Consider the following 16,726-nt stretch of genomic DNA (forward strand, 5'->3'; position numbering starts at 1 on the left):
TGGGGTGTACACCAGAGTGTCCAGCCATCGCCATTGGATCGATGAAACATTGTCTGGAGGTTAAGTCAGGGACAAAGCTCACATCTCCCCGCAAAAAAAACCCTCCCCTCCTCTAATTTCTATTCCCTGAGCTTGATGTCCAATTTTTCCAGCACAGAAAGAGGCCATTGGGCCCATCACGAGCCTCCTCCCTCCCCGACTCCATCTCCTTCCAATCCTCTCTCCCTCATGTGTCTATCCATCTTCCCCCCCTTAAATCCATCTCCACTATTCGCCCCTCGAGGGAGCGAGTTCCCCATTCCCACCGCTCTCTGGGTGAAAGAAGGTTCTCCTGAATTCCCCGATTGGATTTATGAGTGACTCTCTTATATTTATGGCCTCCCCCCGCACTAGTTCTGGTCTCTCCACCCCCCCACCACAAGTGGAAATATCTTCTCTACGTCTACCCTATCGAACACTTTCGTTATTTACTAGAACGAGGGTATAGACAGGCTGGTCGAACGGGCGGACAGGTGGCAGATGAAATTTAACCCAGAAAAATGCGGGGTGATACATTTCGGTAGAAAGAACGAGGAGAGGCAGTATAAACTCGAGGGCACAGGTCTAAAAGGGGTACAGGAACGGAGAGATCTGGGGGTATATGTCCACAAATCGTTGAAGGTGGCAGGGCAGGTTGAGAAAGTGGTTAAAAAAGCAGACGGGGCTTTATAAAAGCAAGGAAGTCTTGATGGACCTTTTATAAAACACTGGTTCGGCCACAACTGGAGTATTGTGTCCAGTTCTGGGCACCGGACTTTAGGAAGGATGTCAAGGCCCTTAGAGAGGGTGCAGAGGAGATCTACCAGAATGGTTCCAGGGATGAGGGACTTTAGTTACGTGGATTGACTGGAGGAACTGGGGTTGTCCTCCTCGGGACAGAGACGGTCGCGAGGAGATTTGATCGAGGGGGTTCAAGATCAGGAAGGGTCCAGACAGAGCAGATGGAGAGAAACCGTCCCCATTGGCGGAAGGGTCAAGAACCAGAGGGGCACGGATTTAAGGCGATTGGCAAAAGAACCAAAGGCGACATGAGGAAAATCTTTTTTCACCCAGCGAGCGGTCGGGATCTGGAATGCACAGCCCGAGGGGGCGGTGGAGGCAGATTCGATCATGGCCTTCAAAAGGGAACTGGACAAACACCTGAAGGGGAAAGATGTGCAGGGGCAACGGGGGAGTGGGACTGGCCGGATTGCTCTTGCGAGAGACGGCACGGACTCGACGGGCCGAAAGGCCTCCTTCCGTGCCGCAACCTCTCCGCGGTTCTCCACGGTTATCTCCGCGGCTTCGAATCGGCGGGAAATCTTCCGTCCGTTTAGCGAGGGCATTCCAGGGGCTTGGGTACCCGGGCATCTGAGGGCACGGCCGCCATTGGCGGAGCGACGGGAATCGGAGATCTCGGAGGGTTTGTAGGGGGCTGGAGGAGGTTGCAGAGATAGGGAGGGGGGGGCGAGGAGGCCATGGAGGGGGATTTGAAGAGGAGGATCGGAGAATTTTTAAGCGAGCACAGGCCGGGGGGTGGGGGCGATGGGGTGAACAAGACTTGGAGCGGGTTAGGATACGGCAGCAGGAGTTTCAGATGAGTTGATGGCGACAGAGGGGCGATAGTGGGAGGCCGGCAGGAGAGCTATCCCAGGCCCGGGAGACGAGGGCCGCATCACTTCTGACTTGTTCCTGGGAGGTGGGAGACATTTACAACCCACTGATAATCGGCCTGAGGCCATTAAGACTCAGTCACATGTTGTGAGACTGGAGTCACGTCCACACCGACTCCAGTTGGGTTGTGACACCAATCGTCAAGGATCCATCCTCACTTTCTTCAAATATATCGCCTGTACCTTTTTCAACTCAATCTCGCAGTGTAGAGGGAGCTTTACTCTGTATCTAACCCCGTCCCTGCCCTGGGAGTGTTTGATGGGACAGTGTAGAGGGAGCTTTACTCTGTATCTAACCCTGTACCTGCCCTGGGAGTGTTTGATGGGACGGTGTAGAGGGAGCTTTACACTGTATCTAACCCTGTACCTGCCCTGGGAGTGTTTGATGGGACAGTGTAGAGGGAGCTTTACTCTGTATCTAACCCCGTCCCTGCCCTGGGAGTGTTTGATGGACAGTGTAGAGGGAGCTTTACTCTGTATCTAACCCGTCCCTGCCCTGGGAGTGTTTGATGGGACAGTGTAGAGGGAGCTTTACTCTGTATCTAACCCTGTAACCTGCCTGGGAGTGTTTGATGGGACGGTGTAGAGGGAGCTTTACTCTGTATCTAACCCTGTACCTGCCCTGGGAGTGTTTGATGGGACGGTGTAGAGGAGCTTTACTCTGTATCTAACCCTGTACCTGCCCTGGGAGTGTTTGACGGGACAGTGTAGAGGGAGCTTTACTCTGTATCTAACCCTGTACCTGCCCTGGGAGTGTTTGATGGGACAGTGTAGAGGGAGCTTTACTCTGTATCTAACCCTGTACCTGACCCTGGGAGTGTTTGATGGGACAGTGTAGAGGGAGCTTTACTCTGTATCTAACCCTGTACCTGCCCTGGGAGTGTTTGATGGGACAGTGTAGAGGGAGCTTTACTCTGTATCTAACCCTGTACCTGCCCTGGGAGTGTTTGATGGGACAGTGTAGAGGGAGCTTTACTCTGTATCTAACCCTGTACCTGTTACCTGCCCTGGGAGTGTTTGATGGGACAGTGTAGAGGGAGCTTTACTCTGTATCTAACCCTGTACCTGCCCTGGGAGTGTTTGATGGGACAGTGTAGAGGGAGCTTTACTCTGTATCTAACCCCGTCCCTGCCCTGGGAGTGTTTGATGGGACAGTGTAGAGGGAGCTTTACTCTGTATCTAACCCCGTCCCTGCCCTGGGAGTGTTTGATGGGACAGTGTAGAGGGAGCTTTACTCTGTATCTAACCCTGTACCTGCCCTGGGAGTGTTTGATGGGACAGTGTAGAGGGAGCTTTACTCTGTATCTAACCCTGTACCTGCCCCTGGGAGTGTTTGATGGGACAGTGTAGAGTGAGCTTTACTCTGTATCTAACCCTGTACCTGCCCCTGGGAGTGTTTGACGGGACAGTGTAGAGGGAGCTTTACTCTGTATCTAACCCCGTCCCTGCCCTGGGAGTGTTTGACGGGACGGTGTAGAGGGAGCTTTACTCTGTATCTAACCCTGTACCTGCCCTGGGAGTGTTTGACGGGACAGTGTAGAGGGAGCTTTACTCTGTATCTAACCCCGTCCCTGCCCTGGGAGTGTTTGACGGGACAGTGTAGAGGGAGCTTTACTCTGTATCTAACCCTATACCTGCCCTGGGAGTGTTTGATGGGACAGTGTAGAGGGAGCTTTACTCTGTATCTAACCCTGTACCTGCCCTGGGAGTGTTTGATGGGACAATGTAGAGGGAGCTTTACTCTGTATCTAACCCTGTACCTGACCCTGGGAGTGTTTGATGGGACAGTGTAGAGGGAGCTTTACTCTGTATCTAACCCTGTACCTGCCCTGGGAGTGTTTGATGGGACAGTGTTGAGGGAGCTTTACTCTGTATCTAACCCTGTACCTGCCCTGGGAGTGTTTGATGGGACGGTGTAGAGGGAGCTTTACTCTGTATCTAACCCCGTCCCTGCCCTGGGAGTGTTTGATGGGACGGTGTAGAGGGAGCTTTACTCTGTATCTAACCCCGTCCCTGCCCTGGGAGTGTTTGATGGGACAGTGTAGAGGGAGCTTTACTCTGTATCTAACCCTGTCCCTGCCCTGGAAGTGTTTGATGGGACGGTGTAGAGGGAGCTTTACTCTGTATCTAACCCCGTCCCTGCCCTGGGAATGTTTGACGGGACGGTGTAGAGGGAGCTTTACTCTGTATCTAACCCTGTACCTGCCCTGGGTGTGTTTGACGGGACAGTGTAGAGGGAGCTTTACTCTGTATCTAACCCTGTACCTGCCCTGGGAGTGTTTGATGGGACAGTGTAGAGGGAGCTTTACTCTGTATCTAACCCTGTACCTGCCCTGGGAGTGTTTGATGGGACAGTGTAGAGGGAGCTTTACTCTGTATCTAACCCTGTACCTGCCCTGGGAGTGTTTGATGGGACAGTGTAGAGGGAGCTTTACTCTGTATCTAACCCTGTACCTGCCCTGGGAGTGTTTGATGGGACAGTGTAGAGGGAGCTTTACTCTGTATCTAACTCTGTACCTGCCCTGGGAGTGTTTGATGGGACAGTGTAGAGGGAGCTTTACTCTGTATCTAACCCTGTACCTGCCCTGGGAGTGTTTGACGGGACAGTGTAGAGGGAGCTTTACTCTGTATCTAACCCTGTACCTGGCCCTGGGAGTGTTTGACGGGACAGTGTAGAGGGAGCTTTACTCTGTATCTAACCCTGTACCTGCCCTGGGAGTGTTTGACGGGACAGTGTAGAGGGAGCTTTACTCTCTATCGAACCCCGTGATGTCCCTGCCCTGGGAGTGCAAGCGGTGGCCATGAATTGAGAAGCAGTCCTGAATTCAGAAACACCTCTGCGAGAGGGAGAACATCGATCGGATGAGGAGACCAACAGATGGAGGAGCTTTGAAGGCCCCAAGCCAGAACTCAACCAACAAGTGGACTCCCAGACCGAGCGTCTGCTGTGATAAGCTCACATTCTCGAATGTATTTTGCAAAACGACTGCCAATTGGGGATTAAATTCAGTTGTTACGATCGCAGTTGTTTCTGGTATATTTTCACTCCGCGAATTGTGGACTCTCTCTCTCTCTCTCTCCGTCCCTGCCTTTACCTTCTGGTCGCAAAACGCACTGTTATCCAACGCCATTTTCCCATCTCAACCCAATGGCAGCGTCTCCCGCGCCCCACGTCAGACCAGAAAGTGTGCCCTTCGACTGGCCACAAGTCACTTGAAATCCCCACCCTCCCCCGGTCGACCAGTACCGAGGGAGCGCCGCACTGTCGGAGGGTCGGTACTGAGGGAGCGCCGCACCGTCGGAGGGTCGGTGCTGAGGGAGCGCCGCACCGAGGGAGGGTCGGTACTGAGGGAGCGCCACACCGAGGGAGGGTCGGTACTGAGGGAGCCCCGCAATGTCAGAGGGTCGGTACTGAGGGAGCGCCGCACTGTCAGAGGGTCGGTACTGAGGGAGCGCCGCACTGTCGGAGGGTCGGTGCTGAGGGAGCGCCGCACTGTCGGAGGGTCGGTACTGAGGGAGCGCCGCACTGTCGGAGGGTCGGTGCTGAGGGAGCGCCGCACTGTCGGAGGGTCGGTGCTGAGGGAGCGCCGCACTGTCTGAGGGTCAGTACTGAGGGAGCGCCGCACTGTCGGAGGGTCGGTGCTGAGGGAGCGCCGCACTGTGGGAGGGTCAGTACTGAGGGAGCGCCGCACTGTCGGAGGGTCGGTACTGAGGGAGCGCCGCACTGTCGGAGGGTCGGTACTGAGGGAGCCCCGCACTGTCGGAGAGTCGGTACTGAGGGAGCGCCGCACTGTGGGAGGGTCGGTACTGAGGGAGCGCCGCACTGTGGGAGGGTCAGTACTGAGGGAGCGCCGCACCGAGGGAGGGTCGGTACTGAGGGAGCGCCGCACTGTCGGAGGGTCGGTACTGAGGGAGGGCCGCACTGTCGGAGGGTCGGTACTGAGGGAGCCCCGCACTGTCGGAGGGTCGGGTACTGAGGGAGCGCCGCACTGTCGGAGGGTCGGTACTGAGGGAGCCCCGCACTGTCGGAGGGTCGGTACTGAGGGAGCGCCGCACTGTCGGAGGGTCAGTACCGAGGGAGCGCCGCACTGTCGGAGGGTCGGTACTGAGGGAGCGCCGCACTGTCGGAGGGTCGGTACTGAGGGAGCGCCGCACTGTGGGAGGGTCGGTACTGAGGGAGGGCCGCACTGTCGGAGGGTCGGTACTGAGGGAGCGCCGCACTGTCGGAGGGTCGGTACTGAGGGAGCGCCGCACTGTCGGAGGGTCAGTACTGAGGGAGCGCCGCACTGTCGGAGGGTCGGTACTGAGGGAGCGCCGCACCGAGGGAGGGTCGATACTGAGGGAGCGCCGCACCGAGGGAGGGTCGGTACTGAGGGAGCCCCGCACTGTCGGAGGGTCGGTACTGAAGAAGCGCCGCACTTTCGGAGGGTCGGTACTGAGGGAGCGCCGCACTGTCGGAGGGTCGGTACTGAGGGAGAGCCGCGCTGTCGGAGGGTCGGTACTGAGGGAGAGCAGCACTGTGGGAGGGTCGGTACTGAGGGAGCGCCGCCCTGTCGGAGGGTCGGTACTGAGGGAGGGCCGCACTGTCGGAGGGTCAGTACTGAGGGAGGGCCGCACTGTCGGAGGGTCGGTACTGAGGGAGCGCCGCACTGTCGGCGGGTCGGTACTGAGGGAGGGCCGCACTGTCGGAGGGTCGGTACTGAGGGAGGGCCGCACTGTCGGAGGGTCGGTACTGAGGGAGGGCCGCACTGTCGGAGGGTCGGTACCGAGGGAGGGCCGCACTGTCGGAGGGTCAGTACTGAGGGAGGGCCGCACTGTCGGAGGGTCGGTACTGAGGGAGGGCCGCACTGTCGGAGGGTCAGTACTGAGGGAGGGCCGCACTGTCGGAGGGTCGGTACTGAGGGAGGGCCGCACTGTCGGAGGGTCAGTACTGAGGGAGCTCCGCACTGTCGGAGGGTCAGTACTGAGGGAGCGCCGCACTGTCGGAGGGTCGGTACCGAGGGAGCGCCGCACTGTCGGAGGGTCGGTACGAGTGTTTTGGGGATTCAGTGCTGAATTCAGGAGTTCAAAGAACAGAGGCGGGAGATGAACAAAGATGGGAAGAGTTTGCGATGCCAGAAAAAACAGCACTCTGTTCACATCTGGGGGGCCAACGACCGCAGGGATATTTAAGCAATTGTGAAAACATTTCCCAGAACACAAACGGCTCGTCTCCAATTTCTGGGAGACGGATAAGGTCAGAGGGAGGCGAGGGGGGCCCCGGGGGCAGCCCAGGAGAGGCAAACATTGTCTCCTTTTCAAAGTTTGAGCCTCTCGAAATCGTCCCAGACGGCGTTTCTACCAGTTACTCTCTGGATCTGCTCGAATCTTTTCGGTTTTCGAAGCTGCCCCAGACGGAGGGCTCGAGGGTGGTCCCTCGCTCTCTGGTGGGGCGACTGGGATTGGCCGGTGGTGGGGTTAGGCACCGTGACGTTTCACCCTCGCTGGGAACCCTCGGGGTCAAGTCCAGCCCTAAACAGAGCAGGGACAATAGTCGATGTGCTGTACCTGCCCTGGGAGTGTTTGATGGGACGGTGTAGAGGGAGCTTTACTCTGTATCTAACCCTGTACCTGCCCTGGGAGTGTTTGATGGGACGGTGTAGAGGGAGCTTTACTCTGTATCTAACCCTGTACTTGACCCTGGGAGTGTTTGACGGGACAGTGTAGAGGGAGCTTTACTCTGTATCTAACCCTGTACCTGCCCTGGGAGTGTTTGATGGGACAGTGTAGAGGGAGCTTTACTCTGTATCTAACCCTGTACCTGCCCTGGGAGTGTTTGACGGGACAGTGTAGAGGGAGCTTTACTCTGTATCTAACCCTGTACCTGCCCTGGGAGTGTTTGATGGGACAGTGGAGAGGGAGCTTTACTCTGTATCTAACCCTGTACCTGCCCTGGGAGTGTTTGACGGGACAGTGTAGAGGGAGCTTTACTCTGTATCTAACCCTGTACCTGCCCTGGGAGTGTTTGATGGGACAGTGTAGAGGGAGCTTTACTCTGTATCTAACCCTGTACCTGCCCTGGGAGTGTTTGATGGGACAGTGTAGAGGGAGCTTTACTCTGTATCTAACCCTGTACCTGCCCTGGGAGTGTTTGATGGGACAGTGTAGAGGGAGCTTTACTCTGTATCTAACCCTGTACCTGCCCCTGGGAGTGTTTGACGGGACAGTGTAGAGGGAGCTTTACTCTGTATCTAACCCTGTACCTGTCCTGGGTGTGTTTGATGGGACAGTGTAGAGGGAGCTTTACTCTGTATCTAACCCTGTACCTGCCCTGGGAGTGTTTGACGGGACAGTGTAGAGGGAGCTTTACTCTGTATCTAACCCTGTACCTGCCCTGGGAGTGTTTGACGGGACAGTGTAGAGGGAGCTTTACTCTGTATCTAACCCTGTACCTGCCCCTGGGAGTGTTTGACGGGACAGTGTAGAGGGAGCTTTGCTCTGTATCTAACCAGTGTTGTAGCTGCCCTGGGAGTGTTTGCGAACACTGCGGGGGCCTGAACTGGGATGGGGACCGACTTCCTGTCACTGGAATTCATCAAGCGACTGAACTGAGACCTTGTATCAGGAGCTGACGTCCGTGTCGGACAGAGATAAGAATTCCTGACAGTCCAAAAGGTTTGTTGACTCCTGTTCCCCTCTTGTGTATTTTTGTGCTTCGATTGGTAACTCTCCGAATGAAGCCAGAATCTTCTCTCGAGATAGGAACAGCGAAATCATGAGGTAAGTTGGACGTTTGTTGAGTCTTAGTTAAGAGCCAAGGACTTGGGGGAGGTTTGGGGAGAAGGGGGAATTCACCCCGTTCTCCTGGGACTGTTGGTCCGGACGCAAAGGCGAAGTGCACAGGGTTAGATACAGAGTAAAGCTCCCTCTACACTGTCCCGTCAAACACTCCCAGGGCAGGTACAGGGTTAGATACAGAGTAAAGCTCCCTCTACACTGTCCCGTCAAACACTCCCAGGGCAGGTACAGGGTTAGATACAGAGTAAAGCTCCCTCTACACTGTCCCGTCAAACACTCCCAGGGCAGGTACAGGGTTAGATACAGAGTAAAGCTCCCTCCACACTGTCCCGTCAAACACTCCCAGGGCAGGTACAGGGTTAGATACAGAGTAAAGCTCCCTCTACACTGTCCCGTCAAACACTCCCAGGGCAGGTACAGGGTTAGATACAGAGTAAAGCTCCCTTCACACTGTCCCGTCAAACACTCCCAGGGCAGGTACAGGGTTAGATACAGAGTAAAGCTCCCTCTACACCGTCCCGTCAAACACTCCCAGGGCAGGGACGGGGTTAGATACAGAGTAAAGCTCCCTCTGCACTGTCCCATCAAACACTCCCAGGGCAGGTACAGGGTTAGATACAGAGTAAAGCTCCCTCTACACTGTCCCGTCAAACACTCCCAGGGCAGGTACAGGGTTAGATACAGAGTAAAGCTCCCTCTACACTGTCCCGTCAAACACTCCCAGGGCAGGTACAGGGTTAGATACAGAGTAAAGCTCCCTCTACACTGTCCCGTCAAACACTCCCAGGGCAGGTACAGGGTTCGATACAGAGTAAAGCTCCCTCTACACTGTCCCATCAAACACTCCCAGGGTCAGGTACAGGGTTAGATACAGAGTAAAGCTCCCTCTACACTGTCCCCGTCAAACACTCCCAGGGCAGGTACAGGGTTAGATACAGAGTAAAGCTCCCTCCACACTGTCCCGTCAAACACTCCCAGGGCAGGTACAGGGTTAGATACAGAGTAAAGCTCCCTCTACACTGTCCCGTCAAACACTCCCAGGGCAGGTACAGGGTTAGATACAGAGTAAAGCTCCCTCTACACTGTCCCATCAAACACTCCCAGGGTCAGGTACAGGGTTAGATACAGAGTAAAGCTCCCTCTACACTGTCCCATCAAACACTCCCAGGGTCAGGTACAGGGTTAGATACAGAGTAAAGCTCCCTCTGCACTGTCCCGTCAAACACTCCCAGGGCAGGTACAGGGTTAGATACAGAGTAAAGCTCCCTCTACACTGTCCCATCAAACACTCCCAGAACAGGTACATATGGAGGTGGGGAGGGAGGGCGAGGGCCATGGAGGGGTTTGAAGAGGAGGATGGGAGGATTTTAAAATCGAGGCGTTCCCGGACCGGGAGCCAATGTGGGTCCAGCGAGCACAGGGGGGTGACGGGTGAACGGGACTCGGTGCGAGTTAGGATACGGGGGCGGGAGGAGTTTCAGATGAGCTGATGGTTACTGAGGGGTGGAAGGTGGGAGACCGGCCAGGAGAGCCTGAGAATGGTCCAGTCTGGAGGGGACAAAGGGCATGGACGAGGGTTTCAGCAGCCGATGAGCTGAGGCAGGGTGCGGAGACCTGCGATGTTATGGGGGGCAGTGTACAATTCTGGACTGGAGTCCGTTGGATGGCAACTCGGAGAGGAAGGGGTTAAAATCCAAGTCCTGCGTTGACTGCCATTTTAAGTTCCCGGCGGCCATTTTGTGTCCACTTTAATCTTGGCCTGTTGACGTGTCTCCCAGATTCAGGCGTGAGTGACTGGGAGACACTGGATATTAGTAAGTCCGTAAGATGCACTGGGTGTCACTGGATGTTAGAGAATGGGTAATATCACACTGCACTGGGTGTCACTGGATGTTAGAGAATGGGTAATATCACACTGCACTGCGTGTCGCTGGATATTAGTAAGTCTATTATCACCCTGCTTTGAGTGTCACTGGATATTAATACGTCTGTAATATCACCCCGCACTGGATATTGGTATGGGGTTAATATCACACTGCACTGGGAGGCACTGGATATTAGTAAGTGGGTGATATCACACTGCATTGGTTGTCACTGGATACTAGTAAATCCGTAATATCGCACTGCTCTGGGTGTCACTGGATATTAGTGAGTGGGTAATATCACACTGCACTGGGAGACACTGGATATTAGTAAGTGGGTAATATCACACTGCACTGGGAGACACTGGATATTAGTAAGTGGGTGATATCACACTGCACTGGGAGACACTGGATATTAGTGAGTGGGTTATATCACACTGCACTGGGAGACACTGGATATTAGTAAGTGGGTAATATCACACTGCACTGGGAGACACTGGATATTAGTAAGTGGGTAATATCACACTGCACTGGGAGACACTGGACATTAGTAAGTGGGTAATATCACACTGCACTGGGAGACACTGGATATTAGTAAGTGGGTAATATCACACTGCACTGGGAGACACTGGATATTAGTAAGTGGGTAATATCATACTGCACTGGGAGACACTGGATATTAGTAAGTGGGTAATATCACACTGCACTGGGAGACACTGGACATTAGTAAGTGGGTAATATCACATGCACTGGGGGACACTGGATATTAGTGAGTGGGTAATATCACACTGCACTGGGAGACACTGGATATTAGTAAGTGGGTAATATCACACTGCACTGGGAGACACTGGATATTAGTGAGTGGGTAATATCACACTGCACTGGGAGACACTGGATATTAGTGAGTGGGTAATATCACACTGCACTGGGAGACACTGGACATTAGTAAGTGGGTAATATCACACTGCACTGGGAGACACTGGACATTAGTGAGTGGGTAATATCACACTGCACTGGTTGTCACTGGAGATTAGTGAGTGGGTAGTATCACACTGCACTGGAGACACTGGATATTAGTGAGTGGGTAATATCACACTGCACTGGGAGACACTGGATATTAGTGAGTGGGTAATATCGCACTGCACTGGGAGACACTGGACATTAGTAAGTGGGTCATAGCACCCTGCACTGGCAGACACTGGATATTAGCAAGTGGGTAATATCACACTGCACTGGCAGACACTGGATATTAAGTCACCCTCAGAGGCCCACTGAAATAACATGCAGATGAGGTCCTACCTTGCCGACAGACACTGCACCCTCGGATCCAGTAGCAACACTGGAGCGTGGGCTGCCTGTCGGCCCCTTGGAGTCCAGTGTTGCTAGTGGCGACGAAGAGGCCATCTTGCTGCTCGGAAGGCCCGAGAGGCGGCCGCAGTTCCTTGGCGCTGGGTTACAGGCCCCACGGTCTCGCCAGTGGTCACGAGATCTGATCTCTGGTCTTCTCCCACCCCAAGGCTCCTCGTTCTCACCGTGATTGTGCTCCGTGCCTGCGGCACCAGCCCAAACGTCCCACCTCCCAGTGTATCGTCAACTCCTCCAGGACACTGGCCCACGGAACAGAACGCGACAGAACAGGACGGTTTGGCAGAAAATGGCACCAGAAACGCAACCATTGGACTCAAAGGTAACTTTCCTCTCCTTTTTGTCTCCATCTCTCTCGCTCTTCCTCTATCTCTCGTTCCCCTCTCTCCCTTCCCCACCTCTCCCTCTGGCTCCCCCTCGCCCTGTCTCCGACTCACTCTCTTTCTCCCTCTCTCTGCTCTTCCCCCTCTCCCTCGACAACTCTCTCTCTGTCCCCTTCCCCCACTTTCTGCCTTCCGTCTCCCTCCGTCTTTCTCTCTCTCTCATCCTCTCTGTCACTCTCCCCTTTCTCTCCCTCTCCTTCTCCTTCTCACTCTGTCGTTCTGCCTCTCCCTCTGTCTCCGTCTCCGTCTCCGTCTCCCAAACTGTTGGGACTCCTCGCCTCCCCCCAAACTGTGGGGACTCCTCACCCTCCCCCCAAACTGTGGGGACTCCTCACCTCCCCCCAAACTGTGGGGACTCCTCACCCCCCAAACTGTGGGGACTCCTCACCCCCCCAAACTGTGGGGACTCCTCACCTCCCCCCAAACTGTGGGGACTCCTCACCCTCCCCCAAACTGTGGGGACTCCTCACCTCCCCCCAAACTGTGGGGACTCCTCACCCTCCCCCCAAACTGTGGGGACTCCTCACCCTCCCCCCAAACTGTGGGGACTCCTCACCTGCCCCCAAACTGTGGGGACTCCTCACCCCCCAAACTGTGGGGACTCCTCACCTCCCCCCAAACTGTGGGGTCTCCTCACCTCCCCCCAAACTGTGGGGTCTCCTCACCTCCCCCCAAACTGTGGGGACTCCTCACCCCCCAAACTGTGGGGACTCCTCACCTCCCCCCAAACTGTGGGGACTCCTCAGGCTAAATCTCATAGGCAAATTTATTTACAAATATTGATTACACAGAAGTAATGGAACACAATAATTTATCAGCAATATAATGCTTGACTCTCTCTCTGTCCCTCTCTGACTCTGCCTCGCTCTCTCGCTCTCACTCCTTCTCCCTCCCTTTCGGTTTCTCCCTCCCACTCTCTCCCACTGTCTCTCTTGCTCTCTCTCTCTCCCTCTCTGTTTTTCTCTCTATCTCTCTGTTGCTCCCTTTCTTGCTCCATCTCTCTGTCTTCTTTCTCTGTCTTTCACTTTGTTTCTCTCTATCATTCTCTCTCTCCGACACTCTCTATGTCTTTCTCTCTCTGTCTCTCTCCAACTCTTTCCGTCTCTCTCTCTCTGTCTCTCTTTCGCTCCCTCTCTCCATCTGTCTCTCTCTGTCTCTCTCTCTGTTTCTTGTTCTTCCTCTCTCTTTCTCTCTCGCTTCTCTCCCTCTGTCTCTCTCTCTTTGTCTTTTTCTTTGTTTCTCTGTTTCTGACACTCTCTCTCTCTCTGTCACTCTCTCTGTCTGTCTGTCTCTCTCTCTCTTTCCAACTCTCTCTCTCTCTGTCTCTCTTTCGCTCCTTCTCCCTCTCTCCATCTGTCTGTCTGTCTCTCTCTTTCTGTCTCTCCCTCTGACTCCCTCTCCGTCTCTCTCTCTCCCTGTCTCTCTCCAACTCTTTCTGTCTCTCTCCGTCTTTTTCGCTCCCTCTCTCCATCTGTCTCTCGCTGTCTCTCCCTCTGACTCAGTATCTCTCTCCCTGTTTCTTGTTCTCCCTCTGTCTTTCTCTCCCTCTCTCTCCCTGTGTTTCATGTTCTCTCTCTCTCTCTCTCTGCCTCTCTCGCTCTCTCTCCCTGTTTCTTGTTTTCCCTCTCTCTTTCCCTCTCTGTCTCTCTCTCCCTCTCTCTCTCCCCCGCTCTGTCTCTCTCTCTCTCTCCCTCTGTCTTTCTCTCCCTCTCTCCCTCTTCCCTCACTCTCTCCCTCCCTCTCTCTCTCTCTCTCTCCCTCTCTCTCCTCTCTCTCTCTCTCCTCCCTCCTCTCCCTCTCTCTCTCTCCCTCCCTCTCTCTCTCCCTCCCTCTCTCCCTCTCTCTCTCCCTCCCTCTCTCTCTCCCTCTCTCTCTCCCTCTCTCTCTCCCTCTGTCTTTCTCTCCCTCTCTCCCTCTTCCCTCACTCTCTCCCTCCCTCTCTCTCTCTCTCTCTCTCTCTCTCTCCCTCTCTCTCTCCCTCCCTCTCTCCCTCTCTCTCTCCCTCCCTCTCTCTCTCCCTCTCTCTCTCCCTCTCTCTCTCCCTCTCTTTCTCTCCGTCTTTCTCTCTCTCCCTCTCTCTTGCTCCCTCTCTCTTTCTCTCTCTCCCACTCTCCATCTCCCTCTCTCCCTCAGTCTCTCTCTCTCTCCCTCTCTATTTCTCTCTCTCTCCCTCTCTATTTCTCTCTCTCTCCCTCTCTATTTCTCTCTCTCTCCCTCTCTATTTCTCTCTCTCTCCCTCTCTATTTCTCTCTCTCCCTCTCTCTCTCTCCCTCCCTCTCTCTCTCTCTCTCCCTCCCTCTTTCTCTCTCCCTCCCTTTCTCTCTCTCTCTCTCTCCGTCTTTCTCTCCCTCTCTTGCTCCCTCTCTCTTTCTCTCTCTCCCACTCTCCCTCTCTCCCTCAGTCTCTCTCTCCCACTCTCCCTCTCCCTCTCTATTTCTCTCTCCCTCTCTATTTCTCTCTCTCTCCGTCTTTCTCTCTCCGTCTCTCTCTCTCTCCGTCTCTCTCTCTCTCCGTCTCTCTCTCTCTCCCCCTCTCCGTCTCTCTCTCTCTCTCCCTCACCCTCTCCGTCTCTCTCTCTCTCCCTCACCCTCTCCGTCTCTCTCTCTCTCTCTCTCTCTCCCCACCCACACGACGACTCGCTGACCCCTCTCCTCTGATTCCGCCCCCCCTTCCCCGTTCCCGCAGCTTGCGGACGGCCCTCGAACCCGGCCACAGGGACCCAGCGAATCCTGGGCGGCCGCCTGGCGGAGGAGGGCAGCTTCCCCTGGCACGTCCTGGTGCTGCCGAAGGGCCGGGGCCGGGCCGCGGGCACTCTGATCGGGGACCGCTGGGTACTGACAGCCGCCCACTGCCCTGTACCCCAAGGGAGCGACCCGCCAAGGCCCCGATCTGCTCTGCCAAACCACCCAGATCCGGACGGGCGGAGGGACGCGGCTAATGAGCGGGTACGACCGTGAGATCGAGGAGATTGTGGTCCACCCGAAGTTCGGCGAGGAGCCCCACGACTTCGACAACGACATCGCGCTGATCAGGCTGAGGGGGTCAGCGGGCGAGCCGATGCCCGCCTGCTTGCCCGCAGCCACGAGAGACGACGGCGGCCTCTTCGCGCCGGGGAGGGTGGGCTACGTGGCCGGCTGGGGGATGGAGGAGGGCTACTACCTCCGCCGTCGGCTGCGCTACGCGCTGCTCCCCCTGGTCGAGCAGCCCCGGTGCCGGCAGGCCTTCCGGACGGCCCGGATCGGGGGACGGGCGCCGGTTGTCAGCGCCAACATGTTCTGCGCCGGCCTGCCCGAGGGGGGGAGGGACGCCTGCGCCGGGGACACGGGCGGGGGTCTGCTGGTGCCCGACCCCAGTTCGGGCGCCTGGCACCTGGTGGGCATCGTGTCCTGGGGCGTGGGCTGCGGCCGGCCGGGCAGCTACGGGGTCTACACTCGGGTGTCCCGCTACCTGGCCTGGATCGACCGAGTCATCTCCGCCCGCCCCTAGAATGGAACTCAGTTCCCCCCCAATCCACCAAACTGTGGGGACTCGTCAGGCTAAATCTAACAGTCAGGTTTATTTACAGATTATACAGAGGAAATGGCAAATTATCACGTTCCCTCTCTCCCAAACTGCGGGGGCTCCTCGCCTCCCCCCAAACTGTGGGGGCTCCTCGCCTCCCCCCCGAACTGTGGGGACTCCTCGCCTCCCCCCGAATTGCGGGGGCTCCTCGCCTCCCCCCGAACTGTGGGGGCTCCTCGCCTCCCCCCGAACTGTGGGGACTCCTCACCCTCCCAAACTGCGGGGACTCCTCGCCTCCCACCGAACTGCGGGGACTCCTCACCCCCTCCCCAAACTGCGGGGAATCCTCGCCTCCCCCCAAACTGCGGGGACTCCTCGCCTCCCCCCAAACTGCGGGGACTCCTCACCCCCTCCCCAAACTGCGGGGACTCCTCGCCTCCCACCGAACTGCGGGGACTCCTCGCCTCCCCCCAAACTGCGGGGACTCCTCGCCTCCCCCCAAACTGCGGGGACTCCTCGCCTCCCCCCAAACTGCGGGGACTCCTCGCCTCCCCCCGAACTGCGGGGACTCCTCACCCCCCCCCCCCCAAACTGCGGGGACTCCTCACCTTCCCCCAAACTGCGGGGACTCCTCGCCTCCCCCAAACTGTGGGGACTCCTCACCTCCCCCCAAACTGTGGGGACTCCTCACCTCCCCCAAACTGTGGGAACTCCTCACCTTCCCAAATTGTGGGACTCCTCACCCTCCAAAACTGTGGGAACTCCTCACCTCCCCAAACTGTGGGGCGCCTCACCCCCCCAAACTGTGGGGACTCTTCACCTCCCCGCAAACTGTGGGCACTCCACACACCCAATCTAAGGGGACTTCTCAGGCTAAATCAAATTATCGGATTTATTTACAAAGAATAAGATTACACGGAGGTAATGCAATACAATGCTTGACTTGCCATCTTCGTCTCTCTAATAGAACACTGTAAGCTGTTCCAAGCATAATAAAATATTCAATTGTGAACTTTCTGGAATGTCTGCCAGGGCGACTTTGAGAAATAAAGGGGGATTGATGTATTTCCATCAAGGGCAGCGCTCCCTCAGTACTGACCCTCCGACAGTGCGGCGCTCCCTCAGTACCGACCCTCCGACAGCGCGG

The 16,726-nt window shown here is 56.0% G+C and overlaps 1 pseudogene; it reads left to right on the forward strand.

Moving 5' to 3' along the window:
• The first annotated feature begins 8,320 nt into the window (after positions 1-8,320).
• On the forward strand, positions 8,321-16,584 carry LOC137311228 (complement C1r subcomponent-like; annotated as a pseudogene).
• The last annotated feature ends 142 nt before the right edge of the window (positions 16,585-16,726 follow it).

The sequence above is a fragment of the Heptranchias perlo genome, unplaced genomic scaffold (assembly GCF_035084215.1).
Source record: "Heptranchias perlo isolate sHepPer1 unplaced genomic scaffold, sHepPer1.hap1 HAP1_SCAFFOLD_313, whole genome shotgun sequence".
Lineage (NCBI taxonomy): Eukaryota > Metazoa > Chordata > Chondrichthyes > Hexanchiformes > Hexanchidae > Heptranchias > Heptranchias perlo.